The 17,530-nt window shown below is 40.1% G+C and overlaps 1 long non-coding RNA gene across 1 annotated transcript; it reads left to right on the top strand.

The window, feature by feature from the left end:
* The first annotated feature begins 6,464 nt into the window (after positions 1 to 6,464).
* LOC119722054 lies at positions 6,465 to 16,606 on the top strand. Its single transcript, XR_005270383.1, has 7 exons — positions 6,465 to 6,721; positions 8,735 to 8,855; positions 9,524 to 9,643; positions 10,287 to 10,406; positions 14,161 to 14,282; positions 14,638 to 14,727; positions 16,557 to 16,606. It is a non-coding gene; the product is annotated as an uncharacterized LOC119722054 (long non-coding RNA).
* The last annotated feature ends 924 nt before the right edge of the window (positions 16,607 to 17,530 follow it).

Below are 17,530 nucleotides of genomic sequence, written 5' to 3'. Positions count from 1 at the left end.
TTGAGCTACACAACATTGATGAGAATTTAATACATCTAATAATTCAGCCCTATCTTAAAGAGTACAGCGCCCTCTGTTGATATGGATTGCTGCCGGCAAACCTTTAGTAAACGTTAGTTTGCCGTCATTACCTCCGACAAAATATCCACTATCTACAAAATTTTAGGCTTAGTTTGTAGTTTATTTTTGCTTTAGAAGCATAATCACCCTCTCTATATTGAAATTTTGATACGCAAACGTGTGCAAACATATCTGGAAATTTCACGAAAAATAGCCATCTGAAAAAGGCAGCACTTTCGGATTAGCCTATATAAAGTTCTAAAGCAAAACTCGGCCTAATTGTGAAAAAAAAAACTTGACAAAGTTTGACATGTATCTGTACATGTTGGATGTGTGGCCTTTTTACGGAGGTAGTCCAGTAAATTGGCCACATTTATGGGGCTAGTACCACTTATGATAATTTATGTTTTTTTCCTTTGAATCATTGCAACACATATAAGTTCTGGTTCTCTTTTTCCCTGATCTCAAAAATTATCTCCAAAAAACTCAGAGAAGAAAAGTAGTGGATGAAAATAAACAGCCGGACGACAAGGATTCGAATCAGGGATCTTGTAATACTCATAGAAAAAATGTTGCAACCTGATGCCACTATTTTTTCTTCTTATATTATCTTAGCCCCATAAATGTGGCCTATTTACTGGACTGCCTCCGTAAACATAGGCCACACATCCACATGTACAAAAACGTGTCGACTTTGCCAAATTTTGATTTTCACATTTAGGCTTACTTTGTAGGTTTTTTTTTGCTTAAGAAGCATTCTCACCCTCTATATAGGCTAATCAGAAAGTGCTGCCTTTTTCAGATGTCTAATTTTTGTGAAATTTCATGTTGAAATTTTGATACGCAAACGTGTGCAAATGTATCTGGAAATTTCACGAAAAATGGACATCTGAAAAAGGCAGCACTTTCTGATTAGCCTATATAGAGGGTGAGAATGCTTCTAAAGCAAAAAAAACCTACAAAGTAAGCCTAAATGTGAAAATCAAAATTTGGCAAAGTCGACACGTTTTTGTACATGTGGATGTGTGGCCTATGTTTACGGAGGCAGTCCAGTAAATAGGCCACATTTATGGGACTAATATTATCTCAACAGTAGCGTATCCAGCTTTTGATGTCAGGGGGGCAACTGCACTAGACATGTTTTTTTCTCCGGACACTTGCCCGCCGTAAAATCAAAAGGTGGGGGTACTTCTGAAATCAGAAGGCTTCTGATTTCTGATGGTTTACTACACGCATTTTGCAGTTTATTGAGTGCACTTCTATTTGTAATGTAAAAATTACAACAGAACAAACTGTGGCATTATTTTGATGATTTTATGATTGGATTGTTTTGGGGTTTTGGTTTTTTTTGCAGCGGAGGGGGTGCAGATTCACTGCACATTGCACTACAGGAATGTGCAAATGCAGGCGAAACAACCTGGCTTGCATCTCCTCCTGTAAATGCTCAGGGTGTGTCAACAAATAAGGTGAGATATAAGATATAAATATTCTCCCTTTTCAAATTTTACTGTAACTCTGACGATATGAATTTTTAGCCTGATTTTGTAAATATTGTAATTGTCAGCATTTATGCTGTTGTGTACAATATATTTTGCTTTTTAAGAATAAACCAGAATAATAAATAATGTGTTGTTATAAATTCATAAATAATTCATAAGGCAAAATAGTGAAAACGGCCCTCATAAAAAGCTACCGGTTTCACACACCATTTTGGACCTCTGCGGGGAGTCATTACAGGGAACTACATCCTGGAATGAGCCCAATTGGGCTACAAAAACTACAAAACATTTGAAAGTACAATATAAACATCACACAGCTATCTATTAAAAATCTGGGCGTTTTGTTATAATAATCTTGTGTTATGCGTGGGAGAACGAATTCGAGGTCCACTTTTGCGACCCCCAAAAGATGGGCTGTGGCTAGTTGTGATTTTTTTGCGGACGTGTAAGGAACCACATTAGTGCATTGGTGATTTTAGTGCATTGGTGCAATTTTATGTGACATACACAATGTGTATCATAAAACGTATGTCTAAGTACTCCGTTGTGTCCGATGTATAAACAACCAGTTTTTTTGGTATTTTCTCTGGAATGATAAGACATTAAGTTGGTTTCAAGTACTTTCAACCAGATGTTTGAAATAGGATTAGTAAACGCTCCGAAACATGACCTTTTTTTTGTGGATTTCAGGACACATTGCCTCTCTTCCTTGCTCAGTGGTTCCAACAGATAATGATTATATAAACAACCACCAGATTTCTGGAAGTACCTTCTCAATCCGGTGGTCAGTTTATGCCAGCAAAGAAGACCATGCATAGAGAGTTTTTTTTTTGGGGGGGGGGGGTTTCACATGTACAAATATACAATTTAACAGTGACTGCCAATATTAAGGCAAAAAAAAAAGTCTCCGTTTCTGGTATGGAGCTTGCCCAAAAAGTGGTGCGGCGACGCGGCTTCTTTTTTTTTACCTGTTTTATTTTGCTTCAAATGTCGGCTGATGACTGCAAATGATGCCCAACTAAATTTAGTGCAAAATTTAATAATACAAAATAAAGCTTATTCTCGACCATAACCCCATCTAAAAACACATTAAAATTGTGCAGCAGCAGGATTCCTGTCAAACCAGTGAGTTTGGCAGTTTTGAGACACCATCTTTCATTGAAAAAAAACTTTTTCATTTTGCCGACGCGCATGGCTACGGCAACGCGCGCGCATACCAGAAACCGGAGACTTTAAATAGCAAAAGACATTTTAGGCCAAAAAAAAAAATAGTTCTGCTTCCGATTACATGTCTTTCAAAAATAGGGTCGGTCGGTCGGAATTTTTTTTTTTTTGCCAATTTTTTTTATGCAGATTGAATGGGGTATTCAATTATATGCGAAGTTTTAGCCTGAACTATTTCTATTGCACTACGAAAGCTATACACAAAATGGCCACAAAAAGTGAATAAAACCTACCTTAATTATTGTCAATATATTTAAGTTCGATAATTCGTAAAAAAAATTGTGGGAAATTCAGGTCGTTCGCACCATAGGCACAACGCTAGTCAAGAACGGGAGCTGGCCAAAACTCCGAAGTGTGTGATGCACTGTACATGTACATTTGTACATGTGTGGCCCGCGGCCAACGGGTCGAACATTTCAGGAAACACGCTGCATTGTATCACTCCAAATACGATTAGTGCGATCTCAAAATGAACTCTTGAACACGGAAAATACATACACAGACAAGCTAGATCAAATCTGTGAATTAACTTGCAAAAATGTTCTTTCTCCATCGGTGTTTTCTTGGCATTTTTACGATGTCTTTCTCAGCATTTTTACGATGTCGATTTCGACCAGTTGACAGAGCACGTGCCTGCGCCTGCATAGCCATGCTAGCGCTAACATCGCATAGCCGTGCACAGACTAGTTACCGCATTTTCATAATTGGCTCCTGCGCGGCGCGGCGGGAACCAGTCGTCGCCGCATTGCGCTTATTACGCATGTGATTATAGACATCGAATTGCGAAGTAGTTGAATCGCGCAGCGAATTTGTAAAAATAACGGAGTTTCTTTTGAAAAAATAGCGAATGTAAGTAAGAAAACAATAAATACAAGCATTTTTTGATGCAAAAGGGTTGTTGAGAGGTATTTTGTAAAGACAGACAAGACATAAGGTTTTTATTTTTATTTATTCAATCTTTTTTTTTTTTTTTTTTTTTTTGAATTGGCGATAAAATGTTTAGGGTCGCAGCCTAAAAATAGGGTCGGTCGGGTAACTGGAAGCAGAACTATTCTTTTTTTTGGCCTTAAGTATCAAACTGTTGGTAATTTGTTTTAATTAGTTTTTCTCCCAACCTATCAACATAAGCTATCTTTATAAGTAAATAAATTATAATATGATTTTTGAATCCGCTTTTTGGCAAGATTACCATATGCGAAGTTCACTAATTTTCCTCTGTATTGACTAACAAGCCCCCAGATAGCAATTTCATGTCATCAAAGTCAATTTGAGCAGTGAGAAAGTGCAAGCATTTTCTTAGAAAACACTTAGAATTTTTCAGTCCACTCTCATAGGGTTTGTACACAGAGTGTTGAGTGAACTTCGTATATGGAAATCTTTCCAGCTTTTTAACTCTCGTCACAATAAAGTTAGCAAAGATAGTTTGCCAAATGCAACCTTGAAAATACGGTGAATGTTGCACTCCTCCCCCCTCCCAGTTCCAAAATCCATGCCATGGCAACTGCAGTAATTATGTAGGCCTTCCCGGAAAGAGATCATTGTATTAAACTAATTTTTTTTTTTTATGTTTACCTAGATGAGATACTATAGCATCAGTGGGGGCCAATAGTAGCCCCCCTGGCCCCCTCCCACCGGTTCCATGCACCCCCAATGAGGTAAACAGCGGTGAGGTTTTTTTAGTAGAATAAACAAATTCTTTTGGAAATAAATTGTCCCCCAAGTCGCCTTCCCCCCATCCCCCGCCAGTGTCCCCCGCACTGGAAATTTGGCAACCTGAGTAAAGCAGGAAACACTGATTACCGGGCCTTGGCTCCATGGGTACGCAGTGCGCGTATTAACCCCTGGCTGTGAGGATGTGACGATGACTGGCTATTCAGAGCGTACTGTGCGTGTGTTTTTAAGACTGCATGCCTATTATGGGCCAGTGTGCCTTATCTCCTGCAAGTCACGTACAAACGTTTTTTTCCCCCAGACTGTCTGATGCACTTTACAATATGGATTGTGGAAGCCTCGTTTTTTGCCCCCCCCCCAAAAAAAATTAGCCCATCAACCTGCATGGGTTTGGTCGTCATCAAATCAGTGCATAAATGACCATAGTACGCATGCGCAAGGCATACCGCCCCTGGAGTGGTAACAAGCATTTTGATGGACATTTTGAAAAAAAGGGTGATAACACCCAAAAAGCTGCCACCGCTGCAATGCTATCACATATTTTCAAACTCTGGAGGTGTATACCTTGCCAAAAATCGCCATGACGATTATTCCCCTCATTTGATACCGGTGGCCAAAATTTTGGACCAAGGCTGATGGCCTAAATCCTGTATCTTGCATTGCAAAGGGACGACAGAGTAAATTACGTACAGTTCTTCCTTGGATCTGTCCCTATTATTTCCACAGGAGTTTTCATACCGGTAAATTGTTTTTGGGTGTCAGAGCATGGGGGGTAGCATTATTTTTTTATGAATTTCTGTGGACAAGCTGGGTTTTTTTTTATCCCCCCCCCCACTCCTCTGGATCAGCGCATGAACAGTGTCAACTTAGAGTGCTGCAACTTACAAAATAATCTGCTAAAACTTCTTCTTTTTTTCATTTCTTCAAACTTCAGAATATACCCTTTTAATTTTGGGAAAGATATATTTGAAAAAAAACCAAAACATTTTGAAATGTTGACCCTCATTTCGCACTTGTGTGGAATTAATTGCCCAATAGGACTTTAAGAAACGCTTCTAAAAGTATCCCCTCTTTGATAAATGAACACTGACTTAAGGTGTGGTGTACAGGCATTACATTCACTGTGTGGACTTCCGAACAAAAGATGTCCACATAAACCAGGTAGAGGAGACACTGTGCGGACTTGGGCAAGTCCACACAGTGTTTCCTCATTTCTGGAAAACAGGTTTAGAGGCATTTTGGGGTTAGGTTTACCTGTAGCAGAATGAAGAGAAACACTAAAGGGAATCATAGAAAAAAAATTGGGTTGAAAGAGTTTTCACAGTTTGAGAAAAATGAGTTTTTTCACTGGTTTTTCTTAACTACACGAAAGCAATGGAAAGTCCACACTTGGTATGTAACGTAAACTTGGGGGTGGGTGTTCCTGCATGGCATTACGCCTGAGGACAGACAACAAAAGGAGCACAAAGGGGCCATTGATCCTCGAAGGAAGGTGCCTATTGTCCTCGAACGCAGGTTTGTGTGCTTAGTCTATGGGAGAGTGTTATATTACAGGGACAAAGGAAAACACAAAGCCAATCCTCGGAAGCATAGCAAAAAACGACTGTGTGTGTGTGTGTGTGTGTGTGTGACAAATCAAAGATTATGTAACTCAGTGTCATGCATGATCTGAGTAAATTCTATGCAGTTGACTCTCGTAATTATGGTTATAACCAATACAGAGCCTTGGTCCCAACTTTGCTTTCTGTACACAAATGATGAATGGGACCGACGTTCCTCTCGATACAAAATTGCGATGTAACAAACATTTTCGATAGGTCCGCGCTGAGTAATTGTTTTTATGAGAGTCAACTGTATAACTATGATCCCATTTTTATGGTTTACTACATACATGCATCTTGCAAGTGACTCGAGTTGAGTTAAGTCATTCCTTCAAGAAGGTTGAGTTGAGTCAAGTCACTGTGTAGTCGAGTCAAGTCAACACCAGTCAAATATCTGGCTCGATTCAATTCGAGTCACAAATATTGGAACACTACATGTATAATAAAGACAATCATTTGTTTGGCTGCATATTTTTTTTTTCCCTTCGAATATTCCAACAGCCAAAAAGATTTTGATGGAGTATTCGGAACAGCCCCATCTACTGCTGGTGCACATTTTCAAATTATTAATAAATATAATTTACACTGTCAATGTTTGTTACCCCTTTCAGTTGGTGTGAAGGCCAGCACCAAAAGCCACCAGTCGGCCTCTAAACTGGTTGTGAGGTATGTATGTGGCTTGAACTGGTCACCAAATCTTTGGCTTGAATCTTGTAAGGAACAAACACAGTGGGTCGAGTGCGTTTGGACCTCGTCTCCATCTTGGAATGTGTCTTAGCGATTTTGTTGGTTCTGGGTCTGGTCTTATTTTTATGGTCTCATGTCTGTAGCTGTCTAGTGTTTGCAATGGTGTTTGGTGATATTATTTTGCTGGTCCTATTTTGCTGATATTAGTATCCTGTTACTGGGTATTTTCAATCCATTTTGATTAGCAGTATTGTTTTACCTTTTTTAATCAGTGTTGTACGTCTCGAGACCGACATCGGTCTCGATAGCCGTGGTCTTGGAAGAGTCTCTTGTCTCGGTACCCTTTTGTCTCGATATTTTGGATGGTTTTGAGTCGAGACCGGCAAATTATGCATCATTTACCATTCATATCGATCAATTACTTTGTATTCACTTTGTTCAGTAAAAATCAAAGGGTGATTGGTGCCTTTTAGTAGTGTGATGCGTTGTATTGTCTGTTTGTTTGTTTTCGGGGAGGGGGGGGGGGGGGGGGGGTTCGATGGCAAAATGAGGAAAACTCGTCACCGACACCACGAAGTAACACTCTACCGTGTGAAACCATATTTTTTTGGATTTTCATTTTTTTTGGATTTTTAAACATTATTCATCAAGGCCTACCATTGCACGAAGTTTCAAAGCTTCAAGAGCTTTACTTTAAAAATTACGCTAAGTATCCATGGCAACTTTTGCGCAAAAGTGACAATTTTCATTTTCACGAAGTAAGACTCAAGTTCAATTTACCATTCCAAAGCATGGCGCACACTCTGCTCATGAGTGAGCAAAAATGTTTTCACGAAGTAACGCTCTTCCTGTAATAAGTTGTATGGGCACGCGCGCGCTGACCTGAAGTGGCACTTTTCTCGTAATGAATACATTGAAGAGTGTTACTTCGTGAAAACGAAAAATTACAGTTTCGCAGCCTTTTCGGTTTCACGAACTAACACTCATCTTTTTTCTCTTATTTCTTGTTTATTTAATACACAAACGGGTGAAAAACAGCAGATTTAATAAATTCAATTCATCAAGTGTCCACAACGAGAAACCCAACTGAAAATACTCTGTCGTTTTGACGCAAAGTGTTGTCTTAGAAGGCGTTCAACTTTAGTTGCCGTTTTCTCCGATTGCTAGTTTTTACTGGTATGTAGATGGGTGTTACTTCGTGGTGTCGGTGACGATAATAAAAACTTGGGAGTCCGCTTAGATAGTGGTACTTTCCTCGCCTGCCACTGCTGTGACTGGGGTTCGAATCCATACGTGGATTGGGTTTTCAGTCCCTGCCTGAGTCTGTGGGTTTTTCCCCAAAATCTTTTTCTGGGGTTTTCCGATCCCACCTCTAAAACTGTAATTTCTTATTGACTTCTTTCTATGGGTTTGTTCAGGCTTGCGAGCAATAGTACCAAGGCAAGGGTGCTTATGAGGAATCCTTGGTCTCAATACCTGAAATACAATCAGGCTTTTTGGCACTCAGAGCCAGAAGCTGATAGTTCTTTTAGGTCCACCTTAGAAAGTTGTAAATATTATTGACTCTTAATCCCTTCAAAATCTGCCAAATTATGAACCATGAACTTGTACTGATCGTTGATCGTTGTTCATTGTTTAATTATAAACCATAGAAGTGTATACAAGTGTCACAGTTTTCATGGATTGCAAACCATGAATTTGTACACCTTGCCAGTTTCCATTATTTGTAAACAATGACTTTATGTTTTCCATGGCTTATAAATCATAATGTTGATATAAAGAGTGTTTAAATGGTTTGAAAATAATAAAACAGCTTTGATTAAAAATCTGTTCTTTACATATAATTGAGCTAAACCATGGTAAAAACATGCTTAAAATTGGCTTAATAATTATTTGACAAACGACGCCCCATTCTAAAAGGGGTTCAGGTTGCTCAGTCAATGACACTAGGGAGGCTAATTCTTTCCCTCAATTTTGTGATGTTTATCCCAGGTATGTATAGAGCTTGGACCAGCCTAGACGTTGCAGGGGGGGGGGGAGCAGCAGTGGGAAAAAGCAGTATTTGCCTCCCTGCCCCCCACCAGTTCCACCGACAATTATGAGCTAAACAGAGGTGAGTGTTTTCTTGCTACAATAAAAAAAAATCCCTTTCCTTTGCCCAGTCACCTCCGTGCACCTCCTCCCCCCCCCCCCCCTCGGTCAGCTCTGCCCCCCCAGTCGGCTTCGCCCCCCCCCTAAAAAGTAGCCTCTCCCCCCCCCCCCCCCAGTCGTTTCCCCCAGTCACCTCCACCCCAAGTCGCCGACACACATGCATCTTGCAGTTCACAAAACTTATAATGTGGAATTAACTCTTTCAGTGCCAAACTCGTACATGTACGAGGTATATTTGTTAGTACAAAAGGGCCAACCTTGTACATGTACGAGGTAATGTTCGTACTTAAAATTGCCAAACCTAGTACATGTACGAGGTAGAGTAAATATGTTATCAAAAGAGGGCGCTCTCGCTCTTTCTAATGGTACCATTTTCATGCATGTACGACCTGTATTTATTTTTTCATTCGAGTTCTTGCAAGAGGGCGCAGCACTAAATCTCGTATTTTCTGCAAAAAGTGCGGAATTCCCCTGTGTTCAGGCCAGTGTTTCAGGGTGTATCACTATGTTTGTGACTACTTTTGACTTTCCAATATATTAGGGATATACCAGAGAGCAACAACAACAAACTGTGGCATTATTTTGATGATGCTTTTATATGATTGGATTGGATTGGATTTTTTTTTGCAGCCACAACGACCTTGCAGATGCAATGGCATTTGCGAAACAGGGATGTGCAAATGCTACGGACTCGACGTCAGATGCAGGAAATCCTGCAAATGCACAGAAGTCGAGTGCACAAATAGGGAGGTGAGATATAAGTAATGTGTTGTTATGAATTCATACATTATTGATAAAGGAAAAATAGTAAAAACGGCCCTCTTAAAGGGAAAATACAACATTTGCAAACATCCAAAAATTAATCTTCCAAATCATTTTGAAATACTTTGCTGCACTGTGAGTGAATGACAGTGTAAAGCATCCTGTAAAATCATGGCACCTGGTATACTGTCATTTTCAAGAAAATCGGCCGATCAGCGTTGGAAAATCTGTCCTTTTTTCAAATACTGGCCCCAGTTGACCATCGCACTTGTTTGCAATCGATTACACACATATGAACGGGTACAAGCCAGCTAGACTGGTTCCCTGACCTTACAATTCCCCAATATATGTAAACTGCTCTATTTCTTCTGAAGACATATACAGGAACGAAAGTGTTAATAATTGGTGAAGCCATCATTCTGTCTGCATAAATTGTTTTTACGGGAGTCAACTGCTTAACTATGATCTCATTTTTATGGTTTACTACACACATGCATTTTGCAATTTAGAAATGTACTGAGTCAGCACTTCCATTTGTAATGTAAAATATACAACAGAACAAACTGTGGCATTATTTTGATGATGCTTTTATATGATTGGATTGGATTGGATTTTTTTTGTTTTTTTGCAGCCACAACGACCTTGCAGATGCAATGGCATTTGCGAAACAGGGATGTGCAAATGCTACAGACTCGACGTCAGATGCAGGAAATCCTGCAAATGCACAGAAGGCGAGTGCACAAATAGGGAGGTGAGATATATGTAAACTGTTCCCCAATATATGTAAACTGCTCTGTTTCTTCTTAAATGGAGTCAGGGAACCAGACTACAGAAAAATGATTGTTTTTCTTGGTTTTTATAGCATTTCCGAACCCAAAACCTCAAAAAAGTCAGTGCAACTATATTTGCTATATATTTCCAACCCCCCAATTCCATCCATTTCTGAATATTACAGCAAAAGCAAATGATGTATATTCCCTTTAGAAGGCAGTTTGACACACCATTTTGGAACTCTGCGGGGAGTCATTACAGGGAACTACATCCTGGAATGAGCCCAATGGGGCTACAAAAACTACAAAACATTTGAAAGTAGAATGTAAACATCACACAACTGTCTGTTAAAAATGGGCATTTTGTTATAATAATCTTGTGTTAGGCCAAAAAAAAAAAATAAGTCGGTCTCTGGTCAGCGCGCGCGTCAATCTTTTTTTTTCCAAAATGCTCCAACAGCGCCCTCTATTTCCGCACCTCCTCAATTTTTTTACCAAAGAGCACCAAGGAATGGGAAATTGCACCAAGGCAAATGCTTGAAAGCACCAAGGCAAATTATGGAGGAAACCAGTGTACATAAGGACACCAAAAAAGTGACCACCTTGTCTGTACAATCCAAGCTTGAAGAAAAAAAAAAAAAAAGCCGCGTGGCCGCATCAATTCCGAAACTTTGGTCTGACCAGAGACCGAATATTTTTTTTTTTTTGGCCTTATGCGTGGTCCACTTTTGCAACCCCCAAAAGACGGGTTGCGGCTAGTTGCGATTCCAGCCGTTATGTATACACCTTTTGCGGACATGTAAGAAACCACATTAGTGCATTTGATATGCGCACAGTGCACAGAGGACATGAAAAACATGGATCAGGTGAGATATAAATAATGTGTTGTTATGAATTCATAAATTATTCATATGTATCCACCTTTTGCGGAAGTGTAAGAAACACCGTGACATCCGTGCATTTGGTGTTGTGTGGAATTTTATGTGACATACACATTGTGTATCGAAAAACATATGTCTATTCCGTCGTGTCAGATGTACAACCACTTTTTTTCGTATTTTTTTGGGGGAACGGTAAGACATTATGTTGCCGGTCAAGTTCTTTCAACCAAATGTTTGAAATAGGATAAGCAAACACTCCAAAGTATGAAAATATTCTGGTTTTCAGGACGCAGTGCCCCTTAATAAACAAAGCTCCCTTCCTTGCGCTGTGGTTCCAGAGATAATGTCATAAATACACAACCACCAGTTTTCTGGAGTTAACTTCTGGTGGTCAGTTGATGCCAGCATAGCAGACCATACGGATTTGTCTTTTAATTTGGCGTTCACATGTAAAAGTGTACAATATAACAGTGACCACAATCAATGAGACAGGAAATTTCATAATGTCTGACAGGCCTCGACCTTAAACTTTTTTTTTCAGCTAGCCCACCGGGCTAGATAACTAAGTGTATTAGTACAAGCCCGCAGGATTTTATACTGGCCCACTGAGTATTTTAAACTACATGTACTACATATATTGCTCATTGGCCACATTGTATATTCAGTTACAATGCGAATTTCAGCCTGAACTACATCTATTTATGCTATTAGAAAGCTATTTTAAAGGGGCGCTGGTCCTTAAAATACCCAAAAATGTTATGTTTTGGATTGTTTACCTAGCGTATTTCAAACATCTGGTTGAAAGGAAACCAACCTAATGTCTTACTGTTCCTGAGAAAAGACGGGAAAAAAACGCCTGTTTACATCGGACATGACGGAGCACGAATACGTTTTTCGTGTCCAGACAAAATTTGCTAATGCGCTTCAAAAATCTGTCAGATTTGTCAAAAATCTGCCAAATTCCCCAGAATAACTCGAAATGCACTATAAACACTTTAAATCACATGCAGATGTTGTAATGTTGCCTTAACTAATGTTCAAATTATATTATAAACAATCTATAGCCACATAAAGATAATGTGAAATTGCGTAAACTTCAGGCAATTAACATATGGAGTTGCGTCACAACGAAATCTGGTTCCCAGTGAACCTCAGCACCTAGACCGGGCAACCTGTCTTTTTTTGCAAGGGTTTGTTTGAAAAGATTGAAGCTATTGTAAACAAATGTACCCTTTTTTTTGCAAATTTGCTGTTTTTCTGTCAAATAACCATTTTTGCAGGATTCTGCCAGATATCTTGCCAAAAAATCCATTCTGTCAAGTTTTCTGTCAAACTCCTTTTTTAACTAAAAATCGGTCAAAGTTAGCCGAAAATCGGCTAAAATGGTCACTATGTTTGTGTCGTTTTCAGTGTATGATATACACGTTGTGCATCTCGGGAACAGTGCGCGGTGACCAATCACCAATGCAAAAAAAGAAAGTTTCTTCAACGTCCGCAAAAGGCCAACACTTTACGAATGAAATCACAACTAGCATCTAAACAGCTCGAATTTATGGAGTCCCAAAAGTGGACCCCGAAATTCTTTCTCGCACGCATAATACAGGAATAACACAAAAACGCCCAGTTTTGAAAGGATAGTTGTGTGGATGTTTATATCCTACTTTTAAATATTATTTTCGATTAACATCATCTCGTTCAAAGCGCGTTTTGTAGCCCAATTGCGCTGTTCCAGGACCTAGTGTCCCTTCAAAAAAATGGGGAAAGAATGTTGCAAACTGACGCCACTTTTTTTCATCGTATGATATAGGCCTATATCTCAGTGAAGGTCAGTCATTGCAAAAAAATGAATCTGGTACTGAAAATACTGAAAAGTCAGAAAATACAATGTACCTTGAAAATGCACTAACCATCCATAGACTTAGAAATGTTACACACCCAAAAAGTGGCGTCTGGATACTGCATTCTTTCCAAAAAATGGCCACAAAAAGTGACAAAAATTCAATTCTTCAAAAAATAATGGACGATGAAGATTGTGAATGGCACAATGTACAACAACGTACGCTAGCCACGATGGGATATACTGGGATGATGACGATGAGAAATGAACACAGGGAATTGCTTCCTATGCCACGGGCTGGCCGCACGCCAGGGCTGGTAGGCATGCCAGGCCGGCGCAGCCAGCCCGTGCCAGTGAACTACGACCAAATTTTCCCAGTGCATCCTTAGAGAGCAACACACCGTCTGGAATGCTTAAATCTTGCTTTGAGACATCCCCTGCCCAAATTTCTGGGTCAAAAATTTCATATTTCACAAGTTCCTCATTCAAATGCCACTTACATGAACATGCACCGAAGCCAATGAATTGAACAAATCTCACCCAGTTATAACTTCCATCGGACATGTACTAGAGAGAGTTAACATGAAGGTGGCAGTGACACTGTTCATGCCGACACCGCGATGCAATCAGACAATGGCCCGCCCGGACTTCCCACCATCACACGTGTGTATACCACTGAGAAGTAAAGAAATTATGTAAAACAGGCAAAAAATTCAAAGTGACAAAGTACTTCAATCGCTGGACTCATCAGGCTAGTTAGTTTCACTTGAAACTTCAAAAAATCATGTTTTCATGTTGCACTAAACTTGTAAGATTGTAACACTTTTCTTAAGTATGGTGTGAACTGAGCAGCTTTCAAGCGATAAGTCTGTTGAATGTAATCTTGAAAATACGGTGAATGTTGCACTCCTCCCCCCTCCCAGTTCCGAAATCTATGCCATGGCAACTGCAGTAATTATGTAGGCCCTCCCGGAAAAAGATCATTGTGTAAAACTGTTTTTGTTTCTGTTTACCCAGAGGAGTGTTTGGATCTACCTAGAGGTGGGGAGGGGGGAGTGAGCTCTGAAAATAGTGGGGGGCCAATAGTAGCCCCCCTGGCCCCCCTCCCAGCAGTTCCACCTCCAATGAGGTAAACAGAGGTGAGTGTTTTCTTAATAGAATAAACAAATCCTTTTGGAAATAAATTGTCTCCCCCCCCCCAGTATCCTCCACCCCCCCCCCAGTATCCTCCACCCCCCCCCCAATCACCCGCCACTCTCCTTAGAACTGGAGAGCGACTTTTAGATGAAAAAGTTACAGCAAGGTATTTCAAAATAATTTGGTAGTTTTATTTTTTGACGTTTGCAAATGTTGTATTTTCCCTTTAACAAGGGGTAAAGTAAACTTCAAAAATCAGACGAGCCCAATTTTATATCACACAGTGAACAAAGAATGGCCAAGCAAGGGTTACCGTTATTCACTAGAGTCCTGTTTTCCCATTCCTCAATGCCCTAGGGTGCACTGGCCAAGATGGTCAAGACCTGCAAATTCTTATGCCTGCAGTTGGGTCTGAAGTTGGAGAAGAGCTGTGAGCTCAAGATGAAGGTATGTAATCATCTCATTGGAGAAGACATCCCCTGCCCAAATTTCTGGGTCCAAAATTTCATATTTCACAAGTTTCCTCATTCAAACGCCACCTACATGAACATGCACCGAAGCCAATGAATGGAACAAATCTCACCCAGTTATAACTTCCATCGGACATGTACTAGAGAGAGTTAACATGAAGGTGGCAGTGACACTGTTCAATTGGTAGTAAACCGCACAAAAAATAATGGCTAGAATGGGAAGACATGCGTCATTTAACCTCCACGTTAAATTTTGCCCCCAAAAAAGATCAAGAACAAGGTACTATCGCATTGGAGGGCAATGCGAAGACATGCATTATTACCATTGTTCTTCCTGGAAATGAACAGTCCGACGCTACAATGGCCAAGCAAGGGCTACATTTCGTCACCGACACCGCGAAGTAACACTCTACCGTGTTAAACCATATTTTTTTCGATTTTCAGTTTTTTTGGACTTTTAAACATTATTCATCAAGGCCTACCATTGCACGAAGTTTCAAAGCTTCAAGAGCTTTACTTTAATAATTACGCTAAGTATCCATGGCAACTTATGCGCAAAAGTGACAATTTTCGTTTTCACGAAGTAACACTCAAGTTCCATTTTCCATTGCAATGCATGGCGCGCACTCTGCTCATAAGTGAGCAGAAACGTTTTCACGAAGTAACACTCTTCTTGTAACAAGTTGTATGAGAGCGCGCGCGCTGACCTGAAGTTGCACTTTCCTCGTGTTAAATACATTGAAGAGTGTTACTTCGTGAAAACGAAAATTTACAGTTTCGAAGCTTTTTCGGTTTCACGAACTAACACTCATCTTTTTTCTCTTATTTCTTGTTTATTTAATACACAAACGGGTGAAAAACAGCAGATTTAATAAATTCAATTCATCAAGTGTCCACAACGAGAAACCCAACTGAAAATACTCTGTCGTTTTGACGCAAAGTGTTGTCTTAGAAGGCGTTCAACTTTAGTTGCCGTTTTCTCCGATTGCTACTTTTTACTGGTATGTAGATGGGTGTTACTTCGTGGTGTCGGTGACGATAATAAAAACTTGGGAGTCCGCTTAGATAGTGGTACTTTCCTCGCCTGCCACTGCTGTGACTGGGGTTCGAATCCATACGTGGATTGGGTTTTCAGTCCCTGCCTGAGTCTGTGGGTTTTTCCCCAAAATCTTTTTCTTGGGTTTTCCGATCCCACCTCTAAAACTGTAATTTCTTTCTAAGGGTTTGTTCAGGCTTGCGAGCAACAGTACCAAGGCAAGGGTGCTTATGAGGAATCCTTGGTCTCAATACCTGAAATACAATCAGGCTTTTTGGCACTCAGAGCCAGAAGCTGATAGTTCTTTTAGGTCCACCTTAGAAAGTTGTAAATATTATTGACTCTTAATCCCTTCAAAATCTGCCAAATTATGAACCATGAACTTGTACTGATCGTTGATCGTTGTTCATTGTTTAATTATAAACCATAGAAGTGTATAAAAGTGTCACAGTTTTCATGGATTGCAAACCATGAATTTGTAAACCTTGCCAGTTTCCGTTATTTGTAAACAATGACTTTATGTTTTTCATGGCTTATAAATCATAATGTTGATATAAAGAGTGTTTAAATGGTTTGTAAATAATAAAACAGCTTTGATTAAAAATCTGTTTTGTACATATAATTGAGCTAAACCATGGTAAAAACATGCTTAAAATTGGCTTAATAATTATTTGACAAACGACGCCCCATTCTAAAAGGGGTTCAGGTTGCTCAGTCAATGACACTAGGGAGGCTAATTCTTTCCCTCATTTTTGTGATGTTTATCCCAGGTATGTATAGAGCTTGGACCAGCCTAGACGTTGCGGGGGGGGGGGGGGGGGGGGGGGAGCAGCAGCAGTGGGAAAAAGCAGTATTTGCCGCCCTGCCCCCCACCAGTTCCACCGACAATTATGAGCTAAACAGAGGTGAGTTTTTTCTTGCTACAATAAAAAAAATCCCTTTCCTTTGCCCAGTCACCTCCGTGCACCTCCCCCCCCCCTTGGTCAGCTCTGCCCCCCAGTCGGCTTCGCCCCCCCCTAAAAAGTAGCCTCTCCCCCCCCCAGTCGTTTCCCCCAGTCACCTCCACCCAAAGTCGCCGACACACATGCATCTTGCAGTTCACAAAACTTATAATGTGGAATTAACTCTTTCAGTGCCAAACTCGTACATGTACGAGGTATATTTGTTAGTACAAAAGGGCCAACCTTGTACATGTACGAGGTAATGTTCGTACTTAAAATTGCCAAACCTCATACATGAACGAGGTAGAGTAAGTATGTTATCAAAAGAGGGCGCTCTCGCTCTTTCTAATGGTACCATTTTCATGCATGTACGACCTGTATTTATTTTTTCATTCGAGTTCTTGCGAGAGGGCGCAGCACTAAATCTCGTATTTTCTGCAAAAAGTGCGGAATTCCCCTGTGTTCAGGCCAGTGTTTCAGGGTGTATCACTTTTGACTTTCCAATATATTAAGGATATACCAGAGAGCAACAACAACAAATTTAGTGAGTACTTTAGGGTTAAACTTTTCTAATTTCGTGGGCACTGAAAGAGTTAATAGTGTATAATTATCACGTATTACTTGGTTTGTTTGGCCAGTCTGAAAGGCACTTGGTAAAATAAATATTGGGGGGGGGGGTAAGTGCTGGTATGAACTTGAACCCCCGTACGATGCAAAAAAAATCTGACTTCATTATGACGTCATCGGTTATCAAGTTACAAGCAATTTAAGGGCCAAACTTGTGAAAATTAACAGTTTTAACT

The sequence above is a fragment of the Patiria miniata genome, unplaced genomic scaffold, assembly GCF_015706575.1.
Source record: "Patiria miniata isolate m_02_andy unplaced genomic scaffold, ASM1570657v1 HiC_scaffold_1, whole genome shotgun sequence".
NCBI lineage: Eukaryota > Metazoa > Echinodermata > Asteroidea > Valvatida > Asterinidae > Patiria > Patiria miniata.
Note: the sequence above shows the minus strand (reverse complement) of the source record. Positions and strands in the feature narration are given on the sequence as shown.